We start from the raw sequence: 10,538 nt of genomic DNA, 5'->3' as shown, positions 1-10,538 counted from the left end.
GTCCACATGGCCTCATCCTAGTGAGGCCCATGTTATGTGATGTCATACCTTCTCTGGCCTATTGCAAGGGTCCCTCAACTGGTCTCCTACCTTCCAATATCACTTTACTCCAGCCTTTGCTATTCATGCTATTGAATTAGCTTCTAAAATGTATATCTCACTCCCACTAGTCAAATCCCACCTATACACCCCAAACGCTTGTTGCTGAAATTCGAATTTCCATGGCGGTTTTTAATATATTTTGAAGTTTCTCTACTTAAATACTCTCAGCCACATCAATCTACTTCTTCTTCCTTAATAGAGTGGGTAATTAACCTAGCACAGTGCTTGGTATATGTAAGGGAGGATAAGAAATATTAGCTTAACCTACTTGGAATGAAAGAAAGCTATTATACTCCTAGATTTTCGCCCATACCATTCCACCTCTCTAATGCTCTCCCTTCTCTTTGCGACTTGTCAAAATTTGATCTTTCTTCTAGGAGATCAAGTTCCACCTCTTCCATGAAGCCTTTTCTATCCAGACCACTGTGGTTATTCTCTCTCTAAACTTCTGCAGCAGTGGCCTGTTGAAAGGATTATTTGGTTCCCTCCCAAAGGAGAGGAGGCTGGGGTATTTATCCACCACCTTCCATCCATCACTGGTTGAGATCTGTTTCCAGGAATATCGATGCACTGGCATTTTGACCTGCCTCGTGTATGAGCCAAGAGGGAAACCCTCAGGCAGAATGCAGTGGGTCTTGCAGTAGAAAGCTGCAGGATTGTAAGGGAATATTGAGTGCCCGGGGACATGGAAGGGAACATCCTTTCATGGTGCTAGGTGTAGAAAAGCTTCCCCAGTGACTCTCTTGAATTTCAGATACACTTCTCCTTGCCCCCGTGTTGCAGAAGTAACCATATCCCCTCAAGATAACCGTGTTAGTAAGTAACTCTAGGAACTCCTTTCTCTATCCACTAGACTACAGATAGAAGGAGCTCAAAATAACTGCATAGCAGTGGATTAGTATGATGTGCTGTGGAATATCATGATAACAATGTCCTTTTGAATTATATTCTGTCAGAGAGCTGACTAGTTAACGTAGCCCTTGGACAAGACTCTGATTGGTTATATCTGCCCATCTTTGGATTTCTACTTCCTGATACAGCCTGAACTTATGTGTGATAAATAGTTACATACCAAGTAGAAGAGGCTTTGTTGCTATGTTCTGGTAAAGACACTGTATCCAGCACAGTTAGTGTGATTAAGACTATTACTTGATTAAGTTGATGGTGGTCCTCCATAATTTGCCATGATCTACCTGGATTTTTCAAGGACTACGTTAGTATATCAAATGTAGAAAACAGTGTAGGAAACACACAGAATACCCTGGGTTTATCCTCTGTCTGAAACATATCTACAGAATCTTTTTTTTTTTAACCTCTTTATTGGAGTATAATTGCTTTACAATGATGTGTTAGTTTCTGCTTTATAACAAAGTGAATCAGCCATATGTATACATATATCCCCATATCCCCGCCCTCTTGCGTCTCCCTCCCTCCCACCCTCCCTATCCCACCCCTCTAGGTGGTCACAAAGCACCGAGCTGATCTCCCTGTGCTATGCAGTTGCTTCCCACTAGCTATCTATTTTACATTTGGCAGTGTATATATGTCAATGCCACTCTCTCACTTCGTCCCAGTTTACCCTTCCCCCTCCCCGTGTCCTCAGGTCCATTCTCTATGTCTGCATCTTTATTCCTCTCCTGCCCCTAGGTTCGTCAGAACCTTTTTTTAGATTCCATATATATGTGTTAGCATACAGTATTTGTTTTTCTCTTTCTGACTTACTTCACTCTTTACAGAATCTTTGAAATCTCAATGGAGTTACTAGGAATGAAAAACAAAGCTTCCTTCAACTGGCAAGAGTTGGAGATTGGATCCACCTTGATGCAATCTGTGGGTTCACTATGGGAAAACCACCAGAATGCAGAATAAACAGAAACACAATGTCAACACACAGAATGAAGTTGGGAAACTACATTAAATTGTTATACTTTATACACTAATAAATCTTAAAAGAAGCAAATTGATTCATGCTAATAATAGACACTATTACTAGAAATAAGGTCTTTGAGATTCTCTGGCTATACATTGCTAAACTGTTAAAAAGTTACCCATGTCAGAAGCAGAGAACACTGAAGAGTTTTGGGGCTGAGACCTCAGAGTATGAAGTGAAAAGGGTACAAGCCTAGATCCTAGTCTCACTCAGGAAGAGTATTCGGTGGTCACCTCTGGACCAGGCTAAAGCTTAACCTTTTTCCCTTCTGTGAAACTGGTTCGTAGGATTTCAGGCTAAACTGTTGATGTCCTACGCATGATGTTAAGACTGAGTAACTCAGACTTTGGGGAATATACCTGTAGATTCTGATATCATTTTTGTGGTGGAGATAAAAAGCCAGGGTTGGGCTTTCCCTGGGGGGATGGGTTGTTTCCACCCTTAGTCGTCCTGGGAAGAGTCAGCTCCTAAGACAACATAAAGACTAAAGAGACAGGCTCTCAGGGGACTAATACTTTGAGAAGGAGATAAGCATACAAACAAATGATTATTAAAATAAATACTTATAAGCAAGAATAGGAGAACTGGGTTATCATTATTTTCATCACAAGTTTAGCTGTCCAAACAGGTTTAGCCTGAAATCCTACAAACCAGTTCCACAGAAGGGAAACACATAACCCATATCAAGGACCCACAAAACTAGAAAGCAACCATTTTATCCTGCAAAATAATCTCCAAGGTGATGGAAACTATGCCAAGAAGAAATGGGCTAAGGAGCAAAAAAGATCAAAACAGAAACAGTGGTTATACTGGGTTTACGCCTCACAAAATCTTTGATGGAAAAGACCAGCTCTAATTGACTGTGTTTGTATTAACGCTGCTGGAGGCTTCCTGAGATGCTAAATAGGTTGCTACCTGACCAGCCTTAGGGACTTGTTTGAAGGGACACGTCTGTGGCTAGTGCTCCCCTAATCATAACCTCCTCCTACTGCGCATGACGGCCAGCGGGGACCTCCACAAGGCATGGGTTTCTATAGCCCATTCATCAGAATGGGAACTTTTCTCTCCACACATCTTAGGGAACTTTATTTTGCAACATTATTTGATTTGCTGAGTCCATTGATTTCTAAGGCAAATATACCTACTAAAGCTAGTTAGAAAACCAACAGTTCATGCAGTGACATCATCACCCCTATCTACAGAGCATATGCTCATAGACCCAAAGAGCACTCTTATTATTCTACCACCACTAGACAGATCCTAATTATTGCCGTCTGTCATAATAAAAAGTAAGTTTATTAGTCCCATCTTTATGTCACATAAAAAGATGCTAAACATTACACCTGGGGGTTTGGTACCTTCTTTTCATAAATGTGCCCCTCTTTCCCTTTGTCCACAGTGCTGCCAAATGTTACCCTTTAGTCTGAAGCTAATGGATAATGCCCCCACTTCACCTACTCTCAGCAGCTGTGGCCATCATCTAAATGAATACATGAGTTGAATTAATGTGCAATGAGTGCCTACAGTGTCCTGAACTATATTAAAAATGAGGAGTGATGGCCCCAAGGAATAAGTTCCTATTTTCTTTGAAGCTCAGAATCTGTGTGAGGAATAGATTAAAACCATCTAATACATAGTTCACCTCCCAACTGTGAACTAGAAAGATGAATAACTCATAAGAGTACTTTACTTTGGTTCTGGGATTTATTTTTGTGCTAACCTGTACAGGCATGGATGAAATTCTGGGAATTCGTAAAACTTCAATCAAAATAACAAAACCACAATGTGAAGCTCTAACTCTGCCGGGAAGGTGTTCAATTTCCCCTTGGCAGTCCATTCCAGTCTGAAGAAGCCATCACTGTATAGTCAGGGGCCCCAGGAAACAGAAGGCATGGTGGCATCTGGAGAGACTATAACAGAAGGATTCTTTAGGGAAGTTTGGGTATAATTAAGGAAACTTACAGGCAAAGTTGAGGATCCCAAGGATAGCACCTGAGGATGTCTTTACCTCCCTGAGAACTGAGATGGGAGAAGGAAGGTAACATGTTACTGGAGCCTGGATGAGCTTAGAGAATGGAAGGGGTTCTCCTGGGGAGAAGCAATTGTCATGGAGGGATGCAGCCACAGACAGAACTTCAGTGGGAGCAGTGGGGGAAGGAAAGAAATTCCTCTCTCCTCCTGCCCTTTCATCTCTTGCATTGCCTCACATTGGCCAAATCCAACCAGAAACCAGAGGTTGTTAAAGCCCAGATGATGGAGCCTGTAAGGTCGGGGTAGAAGAAGGTGGAGAATGGATTTGGGGAAGGGTGGAAGGTGAATGACCAGCACAATCACCACCTAGACCAAGGTCACATCCCAACCTCTATTGAATTGTTTTTCTTGCTTTAAGGTAGTATTTCCCAAAATAGATTCCAGATGGGGGTTGGGGGAGAAGAGTAGGTCTGTGCATAAATTCATTTAAGCGACACTGAATTAACGCATTTAAACAGGCTTCACTACTCCAGGAATATTTTTTTAAAATAAATTTATTTATTTATTTTTGGCTGCATTGGGTCTTTGTTGCTGCGCACGGGCTTTCTCTAGTTGCGGCGATGGGGGGCTACTCTTCGTTGAGGTGTGCAGGTTTCTCATTGTGGTGGCTTCTCTTGTTGCGGGCCCTAGAGTGCGCGGGCTTCAATAGTTGTGGCACATGGACTCAGTAGTTGTGGCTCGTGGGGGTCTAGAGAACAGACTCAGTAGTTGTGACGCACGGGCTTAGTTGCTCTGCGGCAGGTGGGATCTTCCCAGACCAGGGCTCGAACCCGTGTCTCCTGCATTGGCAGGCGGATTCTTAACCACGGCACCACCAGGGAAGTCCTACTCCAGGAATTTTTAAAGCTGCAATAGACTAAAGGTCATAATTTTTTTTTCAACAAATAATTGTTCAGCGCCGTGATGAACCGGGCACTCGGCTGGGTGTTGGTGATACGGTGGTGAACAGGAAAGACACCTACACCTGCAGTACTTACACTCAAGTGGAGGGCAGGCAATAAACAGAAATCAGAAAACTACAAAATGTTTATGACAACATTCTCAGATGAAGATAAACTGTGTGGCATGTCCCAAACGAAAGTTATTTAGCTTCAGAAATATGTATTTCTGGAAATTTTTTAGGGAGGGAAGGGCTCTTTGGTAAAGGCACTCTGAGTTTTGCTTTACTATTAGTTACATATTTTTGGTCTGAAATTTACATAATTAAATGCCTAATACCTAGTTCTGATGACAGCTTTTCACCCTGCTGGCCCTAGACAGTCAATCAGAGAGTAAATCGGATACTTATAGAAAATGGATAGTGGGAAGGTAACATGAAAAAGGAGAAGCAATATCTTAGTTGTCAAAGCCATTTCAATCAACTTCACATTTTCCTTGCAGGGTAGACCCTGTATGGCAAGATGGTATTGTTACTGAAACGGCCATGGGCTGGATATGTGTGAGAAGGTAAGCCCACTTACCAGGTTCTAAGGCAAAGTCCAAAGTGGCTTGACTAAGATGAGACAAAGAGCAGAAAGTAACTTGCAAGAGAATTTGTTTGTAATACACATTTACCTGACTTCTGTTAGAGAATAGCTTTTTCTAAGAAAGTGTATGGCAGTTGTGGTAGATGCTGTTTGGTGCTTCACCTAGGAGCCTTTTGCTGGCTGGTGCTCGTCACCCAGGCCACTGGCAATGTCACCCACTAAGGGCTCGCAGATGCCCCTTCTCAGGCCTCCCTAACCCCTCCACCAAGGGCAGTAGTCGTGAGGCCAAGGCTCAACTTTACAGGAACCCATCCTGGCTGACTTTTCCCCCTTCGCCCCCTCTCTAATAAATTTTTCCTAAAGAGTACTTCATAGCTGTTATCCTTGTCTTCATCAAGCTTCACAGGCAGCTGGAAATCAGAAGGGATTTAGAAGATATCACACAGCAAGTTGACAGAGCAAGAAAGACATTATCCTCTTTACTACCTTCTCTATGCACTCATCTTTCTATTGTGCCTCTTTGAGTTCTAGCCACATTGGCTATTTTAATAGTTTTCCATTTTGATTCATTTTCAGAAAGAATATATGTGTAGGACAGCTTATTGAATTAACTCTTTCTGTTATCCACATTTATGAGAAGCTAAGCTATTTAGATCATTAGTCACTAATATCCAACTGTAGACCATTGATCCAAATTATAGGCATAAATATCTATGAAGAAAATTAAAAATGTGACCATGACCAGCACGCTAGTGAGCTCTTTATAGTAATAGCAAAGGTTACAATCCTTAAAGAACTTTTGCCACGTGATGTTAAATATTGTTAGAATACTATTTGTACTGTGCATTATGGTTTTTAAATACTGTCATAAATATTTCAATTGTCTCCACAGTAACCCTCTGACCTGAATAAAATATTGGAATCTCTGTTTCATAGATGAAGGAACTGAAGCTCAGGGATATTAAGGGACTTGCTCAGTGTCTAATAGTTACGAAGTTGCATGGTGAAATTTGACAGTTTCATTTTTAGCACATTTGGAGCCTTTCTATTTTATTGCCTATTTGATCCACTTTATCATGTTTGGTCATTTCTTAAATTATTTGAGTTTATAACATCAGTTTATGGTTTAGTCATCATAAAACTCTGTAGTACTATTTGTATTCTAGAACAGGAGACCTTCTAGAATTTCTACAAGGCAGCAAAATAGGCTGCCTAATTAAATACTTACCTAATTTTTATGAAGTTGATGTGTCAAGATTTTTATTTCTCTCCACTTGTTATAAATGTGACTTGTGGTTCTGTAAAATTAATGTCCATTGACTTCTCAGAGAACTGTGCATTTGCTACCCAGAAGTTTTGGTTTTTAGAAAACCAAACAGTACATCATTATTGATTATGTACTGCCTTCCTTTAAGAGCTGTTGAGACTGTGAATACTCTTCTAAATGGGTACTCAGACATACACTTTATTTAATTCATTTTCCCAACCCAGCCTGTCTCCTAGCTAGTTACAGCACAGTTTACTTTAGAAATATCAATATATTTTTCAGCCCCAAAAAAAAGTCAAACAAGAAAATATTGCCCCAAGCGTTAGCTTTTATACTTGGAGCAAATATATGGTTTCAGCTTAGTGGTAGAGAATAGAAACCATCTCTTCTCTGTGGCTTAAAAGAATATACCCTCCATTTTCCTTATCTCCTTGAGTTTGTGCAATTAAAACTGACAATAGGAATATTGATGAGCCGGAGAGGGAACACAGAGCTATTGAGGGGCTCAGGCATATCTTGGAAATTATCATTCCAAATGCCTTATGCACTTATTTCTAACTCTGGTCATGCATGACAGAGCCAAGCAGATTTCATGTAATTTCCATACTCCAAGGGTTCCAGAGGGAAATTACTGATCACAATTATTTACTTAAACGCAAATGGGAAACTCAAGTAACCTCAGGGTCACACCAAAACAGCTCTGGACTTGGGTTACAACTTCAGAATTAATGGGAAAGAGCAAGCAGTAAGACCATCAGGGTGCACTAAGCAGTCTCACCATAATTAAAGACCGACTTTCAGCCAAATGACATTACCCGCCACTCTGGGAAGAGAGAGGGTTTATCCATTCCAGCAAATCTCTAAGCATCAGGTGCTTGGCACACAGTTCTATGCCTTTAAGATAGCACGCTTCCTTCAGTGTTGTTGATGAACTGACTGTCATGGACGGTCATTTTACTTATACTTCTTAATCCTCAATAATCGTGTTATCAAAGGATGTAAATACCATGCCAGGCCTGGCGTGGGGCTTCAGGCACCACACACAGAAGGTGTCTGTGTACAGTTAGTTCTAATGAGCATAGAGAGCTGAACTCTGCAAGCTGCAAACAAACATAACCTGCAAGCTGATCAAGTCACTCAGAGCTGGAGATCTAACTGTTAGATTCGTGGAAGGTACAACATTCTTTGGAAGGTTATTATAATAACAAGGTGAAGAAAGGTTAAGGATGGATCAAGAAACACACGTGGAAAGAAAAAAACAACACACGTGGAGCCCCAGTCAACAAAATTTTACTACTGCCAGCTGGACACAATCAAGCAATGATTTAAGCCTGTGGATGGACTGAGATCATTGTCATCGTCTGGCTATTTCATTAAAGCTGCTTTGGGTCACTGTGTGGGCCAAGCCTTTCCCCAGAGATGGGTCTTCACACAAGGAAATAGACAGCTCTGCCCTGTAGCATCCATAAAACTCTACTTTGGCTACTAGCCCTAGAAGATGGAGATGCAAGAGCTTATTTTCATGAAAAGTGTAAATAAGAAAAGCAGAGAACTGAGCTGACATAGCAATAACAGAGAAAACATTTTTTTTTTAATATTTCCTCTCAAGATATCTGATGAAATTAGCCGCCAGGAATGAAGGATGTTTTTGTTTGTTGGGGTTTCTTTGCGGAGGAGGAGTTTAGCTTTATCTGCATAATTGCTTCTGATTCCATATGCCAGGTCTTGATAGTGACAGACCAGACATCCAGGCTCCTTCTCGGGGTCCAGAGGGATCTCATTAGAAGCCAAGGTTGACATAGCCAGAGGCAGCTAGCTTGACCATGACCAAAGCCACTCATTTCCCTCTGCTCATCTGGTTTAGAGCAAGCAATAGCAGCCATAAAAATGAGAGATTTCATTTTCACTGCACTTTCCCATAGGACATTTGAAAGGCATAACTATTCTGAGAAGTTGGACAATGGGGAAACTGAGGCAGAGTTGAAGAATTACTTGCCCCAGATCAGAGAATGGAGAGAGCCAGCTGTCACAGGTGCAGTGGCACATCCTTGTCATCAGAGGCGTCTGGGGTTAGTCTGTCACCCACAAAGATGTTCACTGTTCAGTTAAACTGATTCTCAACCAACACCTGAAAATAATGTTTGCAAGTCTCTTTGTGACTTACAAATACCTTCCTTTGTCGTGGATTTCTACTTCACACTTTTTATGTATACGTTATCGAATTGACTACAAATACTTAGAGAATTAGGAATATCTGGAAAACTTGAATTTTTAAAGTTTCCCATTCCTAAACATTAATGTTAAATCTATTTCCTGGTATAAGTCGGGACTAATTAACTCAATCAGACTATAATAGATAAGACTAGGATTTAAGGGTTTTTTTTTCTGATACAACAAAATATTTTATATTCTTGCTCTCCAATTATCGGCATTGTATTGATTTTATAAAAACTAGAAATATTTAAAATCTATCTAGATTATTAAACATGCAGTGCTAGCCTACTTGCTGCTAAGGAGAAAGGTGACTATAAGGCAGTACCTTGGGGCGTCCCTGGTGGTCCAGCGGTTAAGACTCTGCACTTCCAATGCAAGGGGCACAGTTTCGATCCTTGGTCAGATCCCTGAGATCCTGAATGCCGCATGGCTAAAAAAAAAACAACAAAAACACTGCATTGATGAATGCAAGTGACTATTAAAAAAAAATAAGCACTACCTTGTTGGTTAAGCCACGTGTGCAGGAGACAGCGCATGACAAACGTTCGAGATATGTTTCCTCACGCTCAGGGTCTGCAGCCGGCTCCCTAGATAGTAGGATCAGAAGCCTCTGATTCCTTCCAAGATCTTCTGTGGCTCTTGAATTCAAAGCTTTAACATGTATACAAATTAAGTTACATGCAGAGAGAAGCATTTAAAGAAAAGAAGTGGAGGACCTACCCTAATATTCCACCATTCTTGTTCCAAAGAAATCCGTCATATCCTTTTATAGTTTAAAATAAAGGAAATTACTCATTTCAGAAAAGTAAGTCATTAGTATTTGTCTTCATGTGTTCATGTGCTCAGTGACTGATAGGTTTGTTTCTTTTTCTTAATGAAGAAAAAGAAACAAACAAACTTTCTTCTTTTTCATTTTCTCCTTTTTGTTTTCTGAAATGAATTTATCTGTTCTAAATGTAATGCTTTATTTTCAATTATTCCAAGAACTGAGAGCATTAATTATCCCAGCAGCAAGTCAAACTAAAACACTGGTTACAGACATTTAAACTTTGACCCTAAGTAGTAGTTGCCCTTCGAGATGATTCATTTTAGTTTTTCCCTCTAGAGGTCTAATCTTTCAACCCTTCCCAGACAACCTATAATTCTGCTCCTTTGCCCTCTCTAAAATTACCGGAGTGCTGTCTGCCCTCAAGGGAGATTTACTGCCCTAATGGCAGAAGCAGTGAAGGTCAGCTGAAAACTTCGGGTCTATCTGCCCAGGGACAGAGGATTCCTAAATAATTTCAGCAGTCCCAGAAAATAATGATAGGTTTCAGTAACAGGGTAGTAGGCAAAACTACTACCCTGTTATAGCAAGGAAGTTTGTTTCTTCACTGGGAAGAATTCATTCACTGAGTCCATGTGTATAATAACTAACTGTGGGACAGAGTAAACATGACTGGCTCTGTAACACCATAAATAAGCCATTAAAACAACAGCTGCAGGAGTTTGTGGGGGGGGTTGTCTTGTTGCCCTTTAAGTGTAGACA

The sequence above is a fragment of the Physeter macrocephalus genome, chromosome 2 (assembly GCF_002837175.3).
Source record: "Physeter macrocephalus isolate SW-GA chromosome 2, ASM283717v5, whole genome shotgun sequence".
In the NCBI taxonomy this organism is placed as follows: Eukaryota; Metazoa; Chordata; class Mammalia; order Artiodactyla; family Physeteridae; genus Physeter; species Physeter macrocephalus.
This window is presented reverse-complemented; position numbering follows the sequence as displayed.